At 38.5% G+C, this 15,197-nt stretch overlaps 1 protein-coding gene across 1 annotated transcript in view; it reads right to left on the reverse strand.

Annotated features, from left to right (window-relative positions):
• The window catches only part of FSHR (follicle stimulating hormone receptor), a 180,841-nt gene that overhangs the window by 150,562 nt on the left and 15,082 nt on the right, over positions 1-15,197 (reverse strand). The window lies entirely within an intron of this gene.

Raw genomic sequence — 15,197 nt, forward strand, 5'->3', positions numbered from 1 at the left:
GGAGAGATAGTACAGCAGATATGGCACTTACCTTGCATATAGCTGTCTGAGGTTTGATCCCAGGCACCTGGTATGGACCTCTGAGCACTGTCAGGAGTGTTTCATGATTACAGAGGCAGGAATAAACTCTGGATACCATTGGATGTGGTCCCCAAACAACAAAGTTCCAACTTTTCCTATCCTTAGTGTTTCACATAGCACATTCTAGAAACAAGTTATTTAAAAGTAAAACTTATTTCTTCAGGAGTGAAAGTTACTTATAGATGTTTGACCAGCACTCTAGTTTTTTTTTTTTTTTTTGTAATCTACCTATTCATTATTTATACTATTATTTATGTATTGTTTCAAAGCCTGAACACATCTCATTTCTTTAAGAGTGCTCAATTTGGTCTATTATGTGTAAAGCCACCATGCAGGGGTCCTCAAACTTTTTAAACAGGGGGCCAGTTCTCTGTCCCTCAGACCATTGTAAAAGTAGAAGTAAAAACAAAACTTATGAACGAATTCTTATGCACACTGGATATATCTTATTTTGCAATGAAGAAACAAAACAGATACAAATTCATTATGTGGCCCGCGGGCCATAGTTTGAGGACCACTGATTCAAAGAATGTCTACATTCTTTTTTTTTTTTTTTTTGGCCACACCTGTTTGATGCGCAGAGGTTACTCCTGGCTAAGTGCTCAGAAATCGCCCCTGGCTTGGGGGACCATATGGGACGCCGGGGAATCGAACCACGGTCCTTCCTTGGTTAGCGCTTCCAAGGCAGACACCTTACCTCTCGCGCCACCTCACCGGCCCCATACAGTTCTTATTTTGTATCACAGATCCTAGCCCTCTCAGGTGATTAAACAATACCCTGAAAGAGCCTGTTCTGAGTGTCTACATTTGTCAGATAAATAAAAGATCTATATGAGCTCTTTTCTAGTGTCTGTTACAAGTGAGATGCCCATAGTAGAAATTGGAAGATTGATTATTAGTTCAGATTTCATATTTTACTGTGAAGATATTGAACTCGAGATTTTGATATGACTTCTTGGCTTTTCATTGGGTACAACTGCATGTTTTGTGACTGAAATTGCTTCAGTTAAATTGTCAAGACAGTAAATACACAGAGAGATTTTTTTGTCTCCATCTTCTTAAGAGGGAAATTAATCCTTTCTTTCTTTTGATCTAACAAACTGGAACAAACATAGAAAATATCCTTTCAGTTGTCATTTCTTTTTTTTTATGTGCTTTTCTCACCACTTAAAGTGTTTGAGAAATAGTAATGTTTGCTTAGAAGACTAGTAAATAGCCTTATTTTGCAGGTGATCATTAATTCCATTCATAAGACCCATTTTCAGAATAGGTATGATGAAGTTTTAAAAGCGATGAACATAACCACATTAAAGTTAAAGAAATAGGATTAGAAACTTCATTGTAATAGCTCTTATTTTCTCTTGGCATGCCCAAGATTTCCTTGTGAAAAGGTACACCAAGAACTTCAAAGATAAGTATTTTGCAAACTTAGTTGCTTTGCTGTCTAGCCAAAGCCTCCTCCTCTGTCTTGATTACTTAGACACAACAGTAGGACTGATATTCAAAAGCATAGCCTGAACAAGGAATTTTGCTTCTATTCTTTGTAGGAAAATTATTTTAAAAATATGATAACAGCAATCAGACAAGGGCATCCAGATAGCAAAGGAAGAAGTCATGCTCCTATGGTTTGCAGATGGCATGATGCTATATTGAGAAAATCCCCAAAAAAACCTACCAAAAAGTTCTTAGAAACAATAGTTTTGTTTAGAAAATTGGGATGGTTACAACAGTAACATGCAACTAATGAGAAGATATATGCATTAAAAGAAACAATTTCATTTGTAATTGTGCCTCAGAAAATCAAGTACCTTGAGCCAATTTGACAGAAGAGGTGAAATACCTATACAAAAAAAAAAAAACCCTAAAAAGCACTGCTTCAGGAATAAAAGAGGACACAAAGAAATGGAGACATATATACTACTCATTGATTTGGGACAATTAGCATCATTAGAATGGGAATACTTTCCAAAGCATTGTACAGATTTAATGCAATCACTCCAAGGATATGCATAACATTTTTCAAAGAAGTGGATCAAACACTCCTGAAATTTATTTGGAACAATAAATATCCATGAATAGCTAAAGCAATCCTTGGAAAAGATGTGAGCCATCACTTTCCCCAACCTCAAACCAAACTATAAAGTAGCAGTCATTAAAATAGCGTGATATTAAAATATATACAAACTGTCAGATCAATGGACTTGAGTAGTCTGATACTGACCACCAGGTATACAACCAATTAATCTTTGATAAAGAGGCAAGAAATACAAAGTAGAGCAAGAAAAGCTTCTTCAACAAGTGGTGTTTCGATAACTGGTCAACTATATGTAAAAAAAAAAAAAGGAACTCAAATATCTTTAATAGCATGTACAATAAAAAAATAAAAATTGATTAAACACCTTAAAATGAGACCTGAAATCATAGATTACAAAGTACAGAGTGGAAAATGTAGGCAAAGCATTCAATGACATTGAAAGTAAAGGTATCTTCAAGAAGGAAACAACACTGCCCAAGCAAGTGGAAGCAGAGATAAACAAATGGGACTACATTAAACCGAGAAACTTCTGCACTTTAAAGGAAACAATGACTAAGATACAAAGATTACACATGGAATTAGATAGACTATTACCCAATACCCATCAGATAGGGGTTGATATCAAAGATATACAAGGCACTGATAGAATTTAGCAAGAAAAAAATGTCCAATCCCATCTGAAAATGGGGAGAAGAAATGAACAGGCACTTCCTCAAAGAAGAAATACAGATGGCCAAAATACACACAAAAAATGCTCCCTATCATTAATCATTAGGGAAATGCAAATCAAAACAACAATGAGGTGTCATCTCACACCACAGAGAATAGTACTCATAACAAAGAACAAGATCACCTGATGCTAGCATGGATGTAGGGAGAAAGGGACTGTTTTTCACTGCTGGTGGGAATGCAAACTAGATCAGCCTTTTTGGAAAACAATATGGATATTCTTCAAAAACTCTAGAAATTGATGTCCCATTAAGCAATATTACTCCTAGGGATATAATCTAGAACTCAAAATTACCATACAGTAAAGCCCTCTGCATTCATATGTTCATCACAGCATTATTTTTCAATAACCAGAATCTGGAAACAACCCAAATGCCCAAGAACAGATGAGTGAATACATGGATACTGTGGTACACTTAGTGACACTATGATATTATGCAGTTATTAGAAAATATGAAGTCATGGAATTTGCCTATACATAGATGTACATAGTATTATTTGAGTGAAATGAATCAGAGGGAGAGGGATAGACATAAAATGATCACACTCATTTGTGGGATATGTGAAACATAAAAGACAGTAGGAGTATGGTAATAATATCAGAGATAATAGAGATAAGGGCCGGCAAGATAGGAAGATAGTTGATAGGAAGCTTTAAACAAAGAGCAGTGAGTGCAGTTAGAGTAAATAAAGGTCCACTATGAAATGATTGTTGAAACTGGTCACGCTGAACAAAAACAGGGTGCTAAAAGTAGGAAAAGTGGCATGTATAGTACTCAATAGTGCAAATCACAGTGTCAAAAAGGAGAGAAAGGAAAGAGAAAGAGAGAGAAAGGAAAAGAGAGAGAGGGAAAGAGAAAAAGGGAAACAGAGAGGGTGGGAGGTAGGGAGAGACAGAGCCAGCAAGAGAAGCAAAATGCCCACCCCAGAGACAGGCTAGGGTGGGTGGGAGAAAAATGGAGGACACAGGTGGTGGGAAAAGTGCACTTGTGAAGGGTTCTCCTATGTTCCTTGACTGAGACTCAATTATGAACACTTTCACAACCACTGTGCTTAAAGTAATTATTAAAGAAAACATGGTAAATCAAGCAACTACTCAAAATTATTCCTGTTGATTATAATAGCAAAGAAGGAAGCAGGAATTCAAGAAAATCTTTAAGAAGCCATTAAAAACAATAACAAGACTAGGGAGGTTTGTATTGTGATTCTAATTCACCACCAAATGCTTCACCCAGGAACACAGCATTCATTCTCTTCCAGCCTCCATTCACATGGTTCCCTCCTCCAATCAGCAGGGCTCCTCAATATTTCTCCAGTTGCCCATTGCTAAAGCTAGGCCCTATGCAAGTGCATTTGGGAAATAAGGACATTTCTTTTTTACCAGATTACCTTATAAAATAAAGGTTTTATCTTGGGCATAGTCTGCAGAAAAGCTTGGAGACCCAATATATCTTGCTTAGATGTATGAAGTTATGGTTTCACAGTGAAAGAGAATCTCATGTAATTACTGGAACCTCTATCAAGCACTTAGTTCTAATGAGGCATCAGAAATAAGTTTGCCACTGAATCTAGTTCTGGATCCTCCAAAGAATTCACTGTAATTTGAAACTGCTGTTGAAGGAAGCTGCAAAAATTACAGCAGGCATTTTCTTCCCCAAAGAATAGGTGTTATTTGCAATAGAGTCACAAAAAATTTCACTCTGTTAACACTCAAGAATAGTAGTGGTGTAGTATAAGCTACATGGAAATCCATGAATTGAATGAAGGGTGACATGTTATGAAAGAGAATTGGGTAATTACACATCTGGAAGGACCCCTTATTGGAAGGAGAACAAGCATTAGTTATTGACCTCTGAAATAAATTTTTGGATCAGATAAACCTAGGATAAGCTTTGCATAATCCCTAGTGGGTAGGGCAGAGAAGGGAGGAAAAAGAGAGAGAGAATGAGAGAGGGTATAAAGAGATAGGAAAAGGGAGGAAATGAAGAGAGAGGTAAATAGAAGAGATAAAGAGTGAAAGGAAGAACGAAAGAAAAAAAGAAAAAGTGGAAGACAGGAAGAGAGGGAGAAGGAGAAAGAGAAAGTGAGAGAGAATGAGAGAAGAGAGAGAAGAGTGGAGAGAGAAAGAAAAAGAAGAAAGAGAGAAAAAAAGAAAGAAGAGCAGGCATGATGCTTACTGTGCTTGCCTTCTATCTCCTGTACCCCATATGGCCTCCTCAGGCTACCAGGAGTGATATCTAAGAACAGAGATAAGAGTACACACCCAGCACTGTCCCCTGGCAACCCATCTTAAACATGATAACACATCTACTCAATAATACTAAAGTTTCCTTTTACATCCACGGAATCTATTATGCTGAGTGAAATAAGTCAGAGAGAGAAAAACGCAGAATGGTCTCACTCATCTATGGGTTTTAAGAAAAATGAAAGACATTCTTGCAATAATAATTTTCAGACACAAAAGAGAAAAGAGCTGGAAGTTCCAGCTCACCTCAGGAAGCTCACCACAAAGAGTGATGAGTTTAGTTAGAGAAATAACTACATTTTGAACTTTCCTAATAATGAGAATGTATGAGGGAAATGGAGAGCCTGTTTAGAGTACAGGCGGGGGTCGGGTGGGGAGGAGGGAGACTTGGGACATTGGTGATGGGAATGTTGCACTGGTGATGGGTGGTGTTCTTTACATGACTGAAACCCAAACACAATCATGTATGTAATCAAGGTGTTTAAATAAAAAAAAATAATACTAAAGTTTATAATATGACTGTGGAATAAAGGTCTCCAGTAGCCCTACTTTTAGGAGGTGTATAAACTAATCCTTTACCCACCTGAGAAACAAAAAGTTCCTCACTTTATTAATCCAGCTCAGTACTAAACAAATAATCAGATTAGCTAAAACAGCCATAGAGAGAAACCTAGTATACAGATGCATTATTGAATCTGTTGTTTAGATCAAGATTATGAGGTATGATTAAAAAAAAGAACGAAAGTATGATAGATTCAATGAAAAAATAGAGAAAGCAGTAGAAATTGCCAGTGATGGAAAATATTTGAATATACATATGGAGATGAATAAAAGCATAGTAAAGTAATGTATATTGATTAAATAATATGAAGACAATTTATAGTGGATTGACAGATATTAAAGTCAATAAACAGAAAAAAGAAAATTGAAGAGGGCCTCAAAAATGTGGAATAAAATTAAACACACCAGTATAAGATAATAGAAATAGCAAAAGGAGAGGTGAGAAAGGAAGAAAAAAATCTATTTAAAAATGATATTTGGGGCCCGTTCCCCCGCGACTGCCAGGCCAAGCCCCTTCCCTGCGAAACCGGGAGGCGCGGAAACAGCCAGGTAAGGTCCGGTCCCCGCAGCTGCCAGGCCGAGCCCCTTCCCTGTGAAACCGGGAGGCGCAGAAACGGCCAGATAAGGCCCGTTCCCCTGCGGCTGCCAGGCCAAGCCCCTTCCCCAGGAACCACAAGCGCTGAGGAGAGTGGCTTGAGGGAAGCCCTTCCTCTGGGTGGGCACCTGGAAGGGCAACTTGAACAACCCGAATAGACAAGGGAGATAGGGCCAGCCGTCTGGCCCCTCAGGTGACCTAGAACAGTCCATCCCTTAGGGCCCTTGAGTGGACCAGGGACTCCCCAAGGACGAGAGCTCTGGGTTGGGCGGAAGGAGCTCAACCGAGGTTTGGAGGGGGTGAAGCTCCATTGACTCTCGGAGAGAGGAGGGGGGATAGAGAACTAGGCTCAACAGCGCCAGCAACCATTGTGGCCAGGAGCGGAACTGCACCGCTGACAGAACTAAAAAGCAGAAAAGGGACAAGACCCACAGGGAAGGCGGACCCCTAGGCAGCAAAGGGGAGGAGAAAGAGCTAGGTTCAACAAGCTCACCCAACAGGCCCCTCTAGAACCACCTTCAGGAAGGGGACCAAGCAGGCCGAAAATAGAAGCCACAGCACTCCAAAACACACCATTAATACAAAGAACCATGCGCAAATCAAGGAGATCCCTAATAACTGGAGACACCATGACAAATCCTAGCAAGTTCCCAAGTCCACCAAATCGCACAGATCCAGGGGAAGAAGACTTAAAAACGGTAATGAGGAAGGAAATGCAGGAATTACTAACTGTAATGAAAGAAACCCTAGCTACCGAATATAAGAAATCCATGGAAGAACGAATCAGCCAAATTAAAGAAGAAATGTCAAAGAACATGAGAGAGACCATACAAAAAGAAGTGAAGGACTTAAAAGACAAAGTAACAAGCCTTACAAGCAGAAACACAGAGTTGGAGAAGCACATCGAAGAACTCGAAGGAAAACTACAATCAAAAAAAGATCAAGAAACCAACAAAGAAATAAAAGGCAAAGCACTGGAAGGAAAAATCCAATATCTAATGAACAAAGACAAAAGAAACAATCTAAGATTTGTGGGTATACCAGAAGGGGAGGAAATAGGGAAGGGGGAAGAACAGGTAGTCAGGGAGATAATAACAGAGAACTTCCCCAGCCTCTGGAAAGACACTTCAGGACAAATCCAGGAAGTCAAGAGGGTTCCTAATAAAATAGACCCTAATAAGCCAACACCAAGACACATAATAATCCAAATGGCAAAAAACAAAGAGAAAGAGGAACTCCTGAAAGCAATAAGGGAGAAAAAAAAACCTCAAGTACAAAGGAAAGGACATAAGAATCAAACCGGATCTCCCATTTGAAATAATTCAAGCAAGAAGACAGTGGAATGACATATTTACACGACTGAATGAAAGAAATTTCCAACCCAGGGTCCAATACCCAGCAAAACTATCATTCATATGGGAGGGCAGAATAAAAACATTCTCAAACATGAACGAACTTGAACTATTTGTGCAAACCAAGCCAATCCTAAGCGACTTACTCAGAGATGAATTACACAATCCAAACCCCCGATTGTAACAACAACCACTCCACACAATACAACGGCACAACAGTCCTCTCTATCAATAATTTCCCTAAATGTGAATGGACTGAACTCTCCAATTAAAAGACACATAGTAGAGAATTGGGTTAGGAAAAATAAACCGGACTTCTGCTGTCTGCAAGAAACACACCTACAGTTACAGGATAAGCACAGGCTTAGAATAAAAGGATGGAAAGTAATTATTCAGGCCAATGGAAAACAAAAAAGAGCAGGGACAGCCATTCTTATATCAGACCAAATTGTATTCAACCTCAAGAAAGTGATCAGAGACAAAGAGGGTCACTACTTACTGATCAGGTGAACATTAGATCAAGAAACACTAACCCTGGTCAATATCTATGCACCTAATATAGAGCCAGAAAAATATGTGAGGCAACTACTGGCAAACCTGGAGAAACACATGAAGGGAAATGTGATAATAGTAGGGGACCTTAATACTCCACTATCACCATTGGACAGATCCACCAAACAGAAAAATAGCAAAGAAATAAGAGCTCTAAATGAAAAATTAGAAGATTTAGGGCTAATAGATTTATATAGAGCCCTCCATCCCCAGAAAGCAGAATACACATTCTTCTCAAACCCACATGGTACCTTCTCCAGAATAGACCATGTCTTAGGATACAAAGCCAACCTATATAAAACCACAAAGGTAAGGATTATAAGAAGTACCCTCTGAGATCACTATGCAACAGAGGTTAAAATTGTTGTCAAGAAGAAGCAATGGAGAAAAACAGAAGTTAATTATTAAAACACAAACAAAAACTACCCCACAATTGCCTTTCTGTACAGATAGAAAATAAGTTACTCTATGTTAATCTGTTACTATATATACACTATACTATCTGCTAAAATGTGCATGTTAAACTTTAACCATTAAATTATTTAAATAGAGTTATAGGGGCGGCACAATAGCACAGCGACAGGGTGTTTGCCTTGAACACAGCATATCCAAGAAGGTTCGATCCCCAGTGTCCTATATGGTTCCCCTAGCCAAGAGCAATTTCTGAGCACATAGCTAGGAGTAACTCCTGAGTGTCACCGTGTGTGGCCCCAAAACAGAAACAAATCAAAACAAAACAAAAATAAGGTTACAATTGATACAGAAAATAAATAATGAATTAGAAAAGATTTAATGTAAAAAATTACTAAACAAGGAATAGAGGATCATAGTATAGAGTTACAGCACAGTAGGTAGGGCATTTGTCTTGCACTCAACTGACCTGGGTTTGATTCCAGGCATTCCTTATGGATATCCTGAGCCTGCCAGAAGTGATTTCTGAACCCAGAGCCAGAAGTAACCCCTGAGTGCTGCCAGATGTGGCCCATACACCAAGAACTAAAGGACACAGAGGATGATAGAGAAGATAGAAAATGAAGCAAAATGAAAAATATAAGTCTATATTAATATTTTGACTGGAATAGAATAATCCAATCATAATGGCCCAGCTTCTCAAATGGGATTAAAAATACAATCTTTGTTTTCAAGATATAATGACACAATTTCAATGATATGTATCAAAAAACAGTTTGATACTTAAAAAAGAATAAGTATCTACACATACTCCAATAATAAAACTTTTTCAGAAACAAATATATCTCTGTGGTCAGCTAATTTTTAACAAAGGTGGAAAGGAGGGGCGGGAAAGGTGGCACAAGTGGTAGGGCATTTGCCTTGCATGTGCTTACCTAGGATGTGGTCCCCCAAGCCAGGAGCAATCTCTGAGTGCATAGCCAGGAGTAACCCCTGAGCATCACTGGGTGTAGACAAAAAAGCAAAAAACAAACAAACAAACAAACAAAAAACAAAAAAGGTGCAAAGGAAAGGAAGTTTAAAATAATGGGGTTGGGACAACTGTATACCCACATGAAAAATTATGAAATTGGATACTGAACTTCAAAAAAAAAATAATTAACTCAGATTTACTAAAAATCTCCATGTGAAAGCTAAAAGAATGAAACTCAGAAGAAAACAGAACTAGATCTCCATGGCTATAAATGTGCTGAAGGATTCTTGACTGGTATACAAAAACAAACAAACAAACACACACACACAAACCCCCCAGAAACTGCAAAAATTAAAACACACACATTATGGGGAGCAGTGCTATAGCACAGTGAGTAGAGCTTTGCCTACTAGCTAGGGATTCTTCGTATTCCAGATGGTCCTCTAACCACTTCCACTGGGGTAATTTCTAAGAGCATTCCAGATATGGCTTCCAAATAAACAACAACAACAATGAATCAAAATTCCCAACCACATTTTACTTGATTATAATTCAACAGTGAGTTTTAAGGAACCTAATAAAAAAAATTAAAACAACAACACAAAACTCAAAATGGAAGGGGGCCGGGCGGTGGCGCTGGAGGTAAGGTGCCTGCCTTACCTGCGCTAGCCTAGGAGACGGACCGCGGTTCGATCCCCCGGCGTCCCATATGGTCCCCCAAGCCAGGAGCGACTTCTGAGCGCATAGCCAGGAGTAACCCCTGAGCGTTACCGGGTGTGGCCCAAAAACCAAAAAAAAAAAAAAAAAAAATGGAAGATACTTTTTGCAAAGCATACATAGATAAGGAGGTGTATCTAAATGTAACAAAACTTTCAGAACTCAATAATGAAGACAAAGAACACCATGTTTTAAAAGGGCAAGGAAAAAAGAAGAGTATATCCAGAAGATGTGGTAGATATATTAATGGTATGCTACTCTGCCATTAATAGAGACAAAAGACTTTTGTGCTGTCTGGGACTATCTGAATTGAGTTTGAGGAGATAGTGATGTGAAATAAGAAGTGAAAGATCATTACAAATGTCTTTGCAGATAAGTGGCATATAAATCACTATATTAGACAAAGAAAAATCCCTATAAAACTCCTATACTTAAGACTAGCTAATTGCTAGAGGAAAGTACTTGTGAAGGGAAGAAGAAAGAAAGGGGAGAGGGACTTAGACAAATTATTTTTGCTGGGCCTCCCTTTTCAGTTATAAACAATGGGAAGAAAGTTTATATTCTCCAGGTATAGTTAAAACTTATATGATTTGAAGAATAACACAGGTTGGTTGGCTGATTAGATTTGGCTACAACTGGCTTTATTCTAGGCTCATTTCTACCTCTGTACTCAGAAATTACTCTGTGAGTGCTTGAGGGACCATAAAGGGTGCTGTAGATTGACCTAAGTTGGCCACATGCATGGAAACACCCTTCCCACTGTAATATCTCTTGGACCTGCAAAACAGTTTTCTAAAATTAGAAAATAACTTAGCCAAGATAAAAAATTTTAACTGCAATCTTACTATATATTTTGTTTACAAATATGACCTGTTTCAAATGCCAATTCTTCTTGGCATATATATTGGCTTATTTGTCAAATTATATTCATTGTTAAATACAGCTCACTGAATCAGATTCCTCAGTAGCTTTCTATGAAACACTTATATATAATTAGAAAATTTCAATGCCCAGAGACAATAGAGATGAGGACTGGAAGGACTCGCTCTCAATGTGAAGCTCACCACAGAGTGGTAAATGCAGTTAGAGGAGTAACTACACTAACAACTATCATGACAATGCTACTGAGTGAGAGAAGTAGAATGCCTGTTTTGAATACAGGCGGGTGGGTGAGGAAGGAGATGGGGGCATTGATGATGGGAATGTTGCACTGGTGAAGGGGGTTGTTCATTTATATGGCTGAACCATGTTTGTAATTATGGTGCTTTAATAAAGGTATTTGGAGGGGGGGGTTTGGGTCACACCCAGCAGTGCTCAGGAGTTACTCCTGGCTCTACACTCAGCAATAGCTTCTGGCAGGCTCGGGGGACCATATGGAATGCTGGGATTCGAACCACCGTCCTTCTGAATGCATGGCAAACACCCTGCCTCCTCTGGCACCAATAAAGGTATTTAAAAAAAATATTTCTGAAGGCTTTTAGTATTCACTGTATATTTTAAGTATTCAAATTTTCAGTATAACATGAAGCGTTTTCCAATCTTTTTTAATCATGAAAGTTGGTAAAGACTTTTTCAATGCCTTACCATTTTTTGCAGTGTCATATGAAATTAAAATTATAAACAACTTGACAAATATTGGAATGATAAGGGTAGTCTCTAAAAGCATCAGTTTTTTTTTCCTGACAAGGACATCTCAGAGCCCCAGAATGTATGAAAATAGTTTAGGTTCAAAGATGTAGTCATGAGGGCTTGAGAAGTATTTATTACTTCTTGTCTTGTGCACAACTAACCTGAGTTTGATCCCCAGCATCCCTATATTTTCCTAGGTACTGCTGGAAATGCATGAGCACACTCCTGAGCAAAGAGCAAGGATTAAGCTCTGAGCACTGCTGAGGTATGGCTCCAAAACACAAACAAAACATAAAATAATTATCTACTCCAGTTCTGATGCTATTTAGTGGCTTTGAATTCATCCTTCCAGAGGTTTCATTTTTTTCTGTATTTCCAAAGTGCAAATGATATTAGCTAAAGTAAAAGATGGTTTGGTAGCATAAAGCATGGTGACATAATAAGACCTGATAGATGTTTGTGACATTCTATTTCCCTTCGTTCTTACTGCTTTTAGGAGTTTTTCTTTGAATCACTCAATTTCTGGATCCATCTGAAGATCTATTTTTAATTCCTTGCCACAAGAAACAGCTAGTTTCTGGAATGAGGAATAAATATTATTAGTTTGTAAAAACATTTTAATTGCTATATACTTATGAAATTAAAGGGGGATGCTACTATAGCAGAAGGATCCAGTGGGTTCTTTCTGAGGAGTTCACATTTGGGTGGAGACTGTGAAGAGAGTGAGGAGAAAATCTACACCCGCCCAGTGATTCCCGACTGCGAGAAACTGTGAGTGTTTCCTTGTGTGTTTTTCCATCTTTTGTCTCCTAAACCTCTTGGGAGTAGGCCAAAAAGGGCCCAGAAAACTCGCTCTCCCAGAAGCCCCAGAAGAGCACGGCCACTCCGCTTCACTATGAGGCTCTCTAAGGAAAGAAGCCACTGCAACAAGAAGAAAAAAAATCACACTAAGAACTGAGCAGGATCACTGAAGCCCAGCATTTCTCCCCGGACTGTCTTCTCTGCTGTGTATTTGGGCCTAACTGTCTTCTAACCTGTGTAAGGCTCCATCCACAGAGGGCTCCCCTTCCTTGGAGGCAAGTCGACCCATCCAGAAAGGGCAGAGCCAGAGAAGCATGGACGTGCACATCATTTAGCCAATGAATACCACCACAACATGTAGAAAAATACACAATACAAATGTGACAATGGAGAAACAACGCAGGCCAGCATCATATATAGAGAATGAAGATGATAATTCTGATGACCAGAAAATGGTCAACCAATTAATCAATCTCTCAGATAAGGAGTTTAGACAAGAAATATGGAAGATACTCAAAGAACTCAAAGAAACTATGGATCGAGTTGAACAGAAAACTAATAAGAACCAAGAAAATATCTTTATACAAAAATCACAAAACTCCAAACTGAAATAACATGTCAAATAACAGGCTTGAAAAACTCAGTAAACGAATTGAATGACAAAATGGATATGCTCTATCTACACCAGGGTAACAGAAGCTGAGAATAGAATTGGTGCTGTGGAAGATGAGATAAATAAAAACTCCATACAGCAGAAGAGATTGGAAAAAAAACTTAAAGCACATGAACAGACAATGGAAAAATTAGTCAAAGAATGGGAAGAGATGAAAATAGAAGTCTATAATAAGCTCAACAGAAACAACTTAAGAATCATTGGAGTCCCAGAGACCCAGGAAGAAAATTTCCAGGAAGAATCAATGGTCAAGAACATCATTAAAGAGAAACTTCCAGAGCTAAAGAATATATGTGATCAAATCCTGCATGCCCGAAGAGTACCAACCAAAAAAGACCTCAGAAAAATTACCCCAAGACACATCCTAGTCACAATGACGAATCCCACAGATAGAGACAGAATTCTAAAAGCAGCAAGATCAAAAAGAGAAATTACATTCAAGGGAGCATCCTTGAGATTTACTGCAGACCTGTCACCAGAAACACTCAAGGTCAGAAAGCAGTGGTGGGGCATAGTGACAAAACTCAACTATGAGGTACCACCTCACACCACAAAATTGGCACATATCACACAGAATGAGAACAATCATTGTTGGCGAGGATGTGGTGAGAAAGGAACTCTTATCCACTACTGGTGGGAATGCCGTCTAGTTCAACCTTTTTGGAAAACTATATAGAGATTCCTCCAAAAACTGTAAATTGAGCTCCCATACGATCCAGCTATACCACTTCTAGGAATATACCCTAAGAACACAAAAATACAATAACAAAAATCCGTTCCTTACACCTATATTTATTGCAGCATTATTTACCATAGCAAGACTCTGGAAACAGCCAAGATACCCTTCAACAGATGAATGGCTAAAGAAACTGTGGTACATATACACAATGGAATATTATGCAGCTGTCAGGAGAGATAAAGTCATGAAATTTTCCTATACATGCATGTACATGGAATCTATTATGCTGAGTGAAATAAGTCAGAGAGAGAGAAAAACTCAAAATGGTCTCACTCATCTATGGGTTTTAAGAAAAAATGAAATACATTCTTGCAATAATAATTTTCAGACACAAAAGAGAGAAGGGCTGGAAGTTACAGCTCACATCTTGAAGCTCACCACAAACAGGGATGAGTTTAGTTAGAGAAATAACTACATTTTGAACTATCCTAATAATGAGAATGTATGAGGGAAATAGAGAGCCTGTGTAGAGTACAGGCGGGCATTGGGTGGGGTGGAGGGAGATTTGGGACATTGGTGATGGGAATGTTGCACTGGTGATGGGTGGTGTTCTTTACATGGCTGAAACCCATACAATCATGTATGTAATCTAGGTGTTTAAATAAAAAAAAAGAGTGTGAAGAAGAGGGAGGGAATCATGGCACATAAGAGAACATGAGAGATGGTTGTCAGGAAAGAACTTGGTTTGTGAAGAGCAGAGAGGGTCAAAGTGGCTAAAGCCAAGTGACTTTGGAGAAACAAGGGAAGTGTTCTTGCTTAAGCAAAGGTCACAGCTTGGATGCTGGCAGCTATGACAACACTAGTAGAGCTGAAATAAGGCCTGTGACCTGCTTTGTCCCTGGATCTTTGTTTTTACAATAGTGTCTATAGGTATTTAGGAAACTTGTGTTAAGTTGTCTTCTAAGTGCAACTTGAACTATAAGCCTTCATAAAAGTCTCTCCAACTTCTGTATAAGGCTGGATTGTATATTCAAACATAAGCAGAAAATTGAAGAAGTAGTCAAGTGGCTTAAACTAGAGTGGTACTAGCAGAAATAAAGATAAATAAAGATATTTGAGTTCATTTTTAGATATAAAATCTTTAGAATGTAGCATTGATTTGCA

The sequence above is a fragment of the Suncus etruscus genome, chromosome 12 (assembly GCF_024139225.1).
Source record: "Suncus etruscus isolate mSunEtr1 chromosome 12, mSunEtr1.pri.cur, whole genome shotgun sequence".
NCBI lineage: Eukaryota > Metazoa > Chordata > Mammalia > Eulipotyphla > Soricidae > Suncus > Suncus etruscus.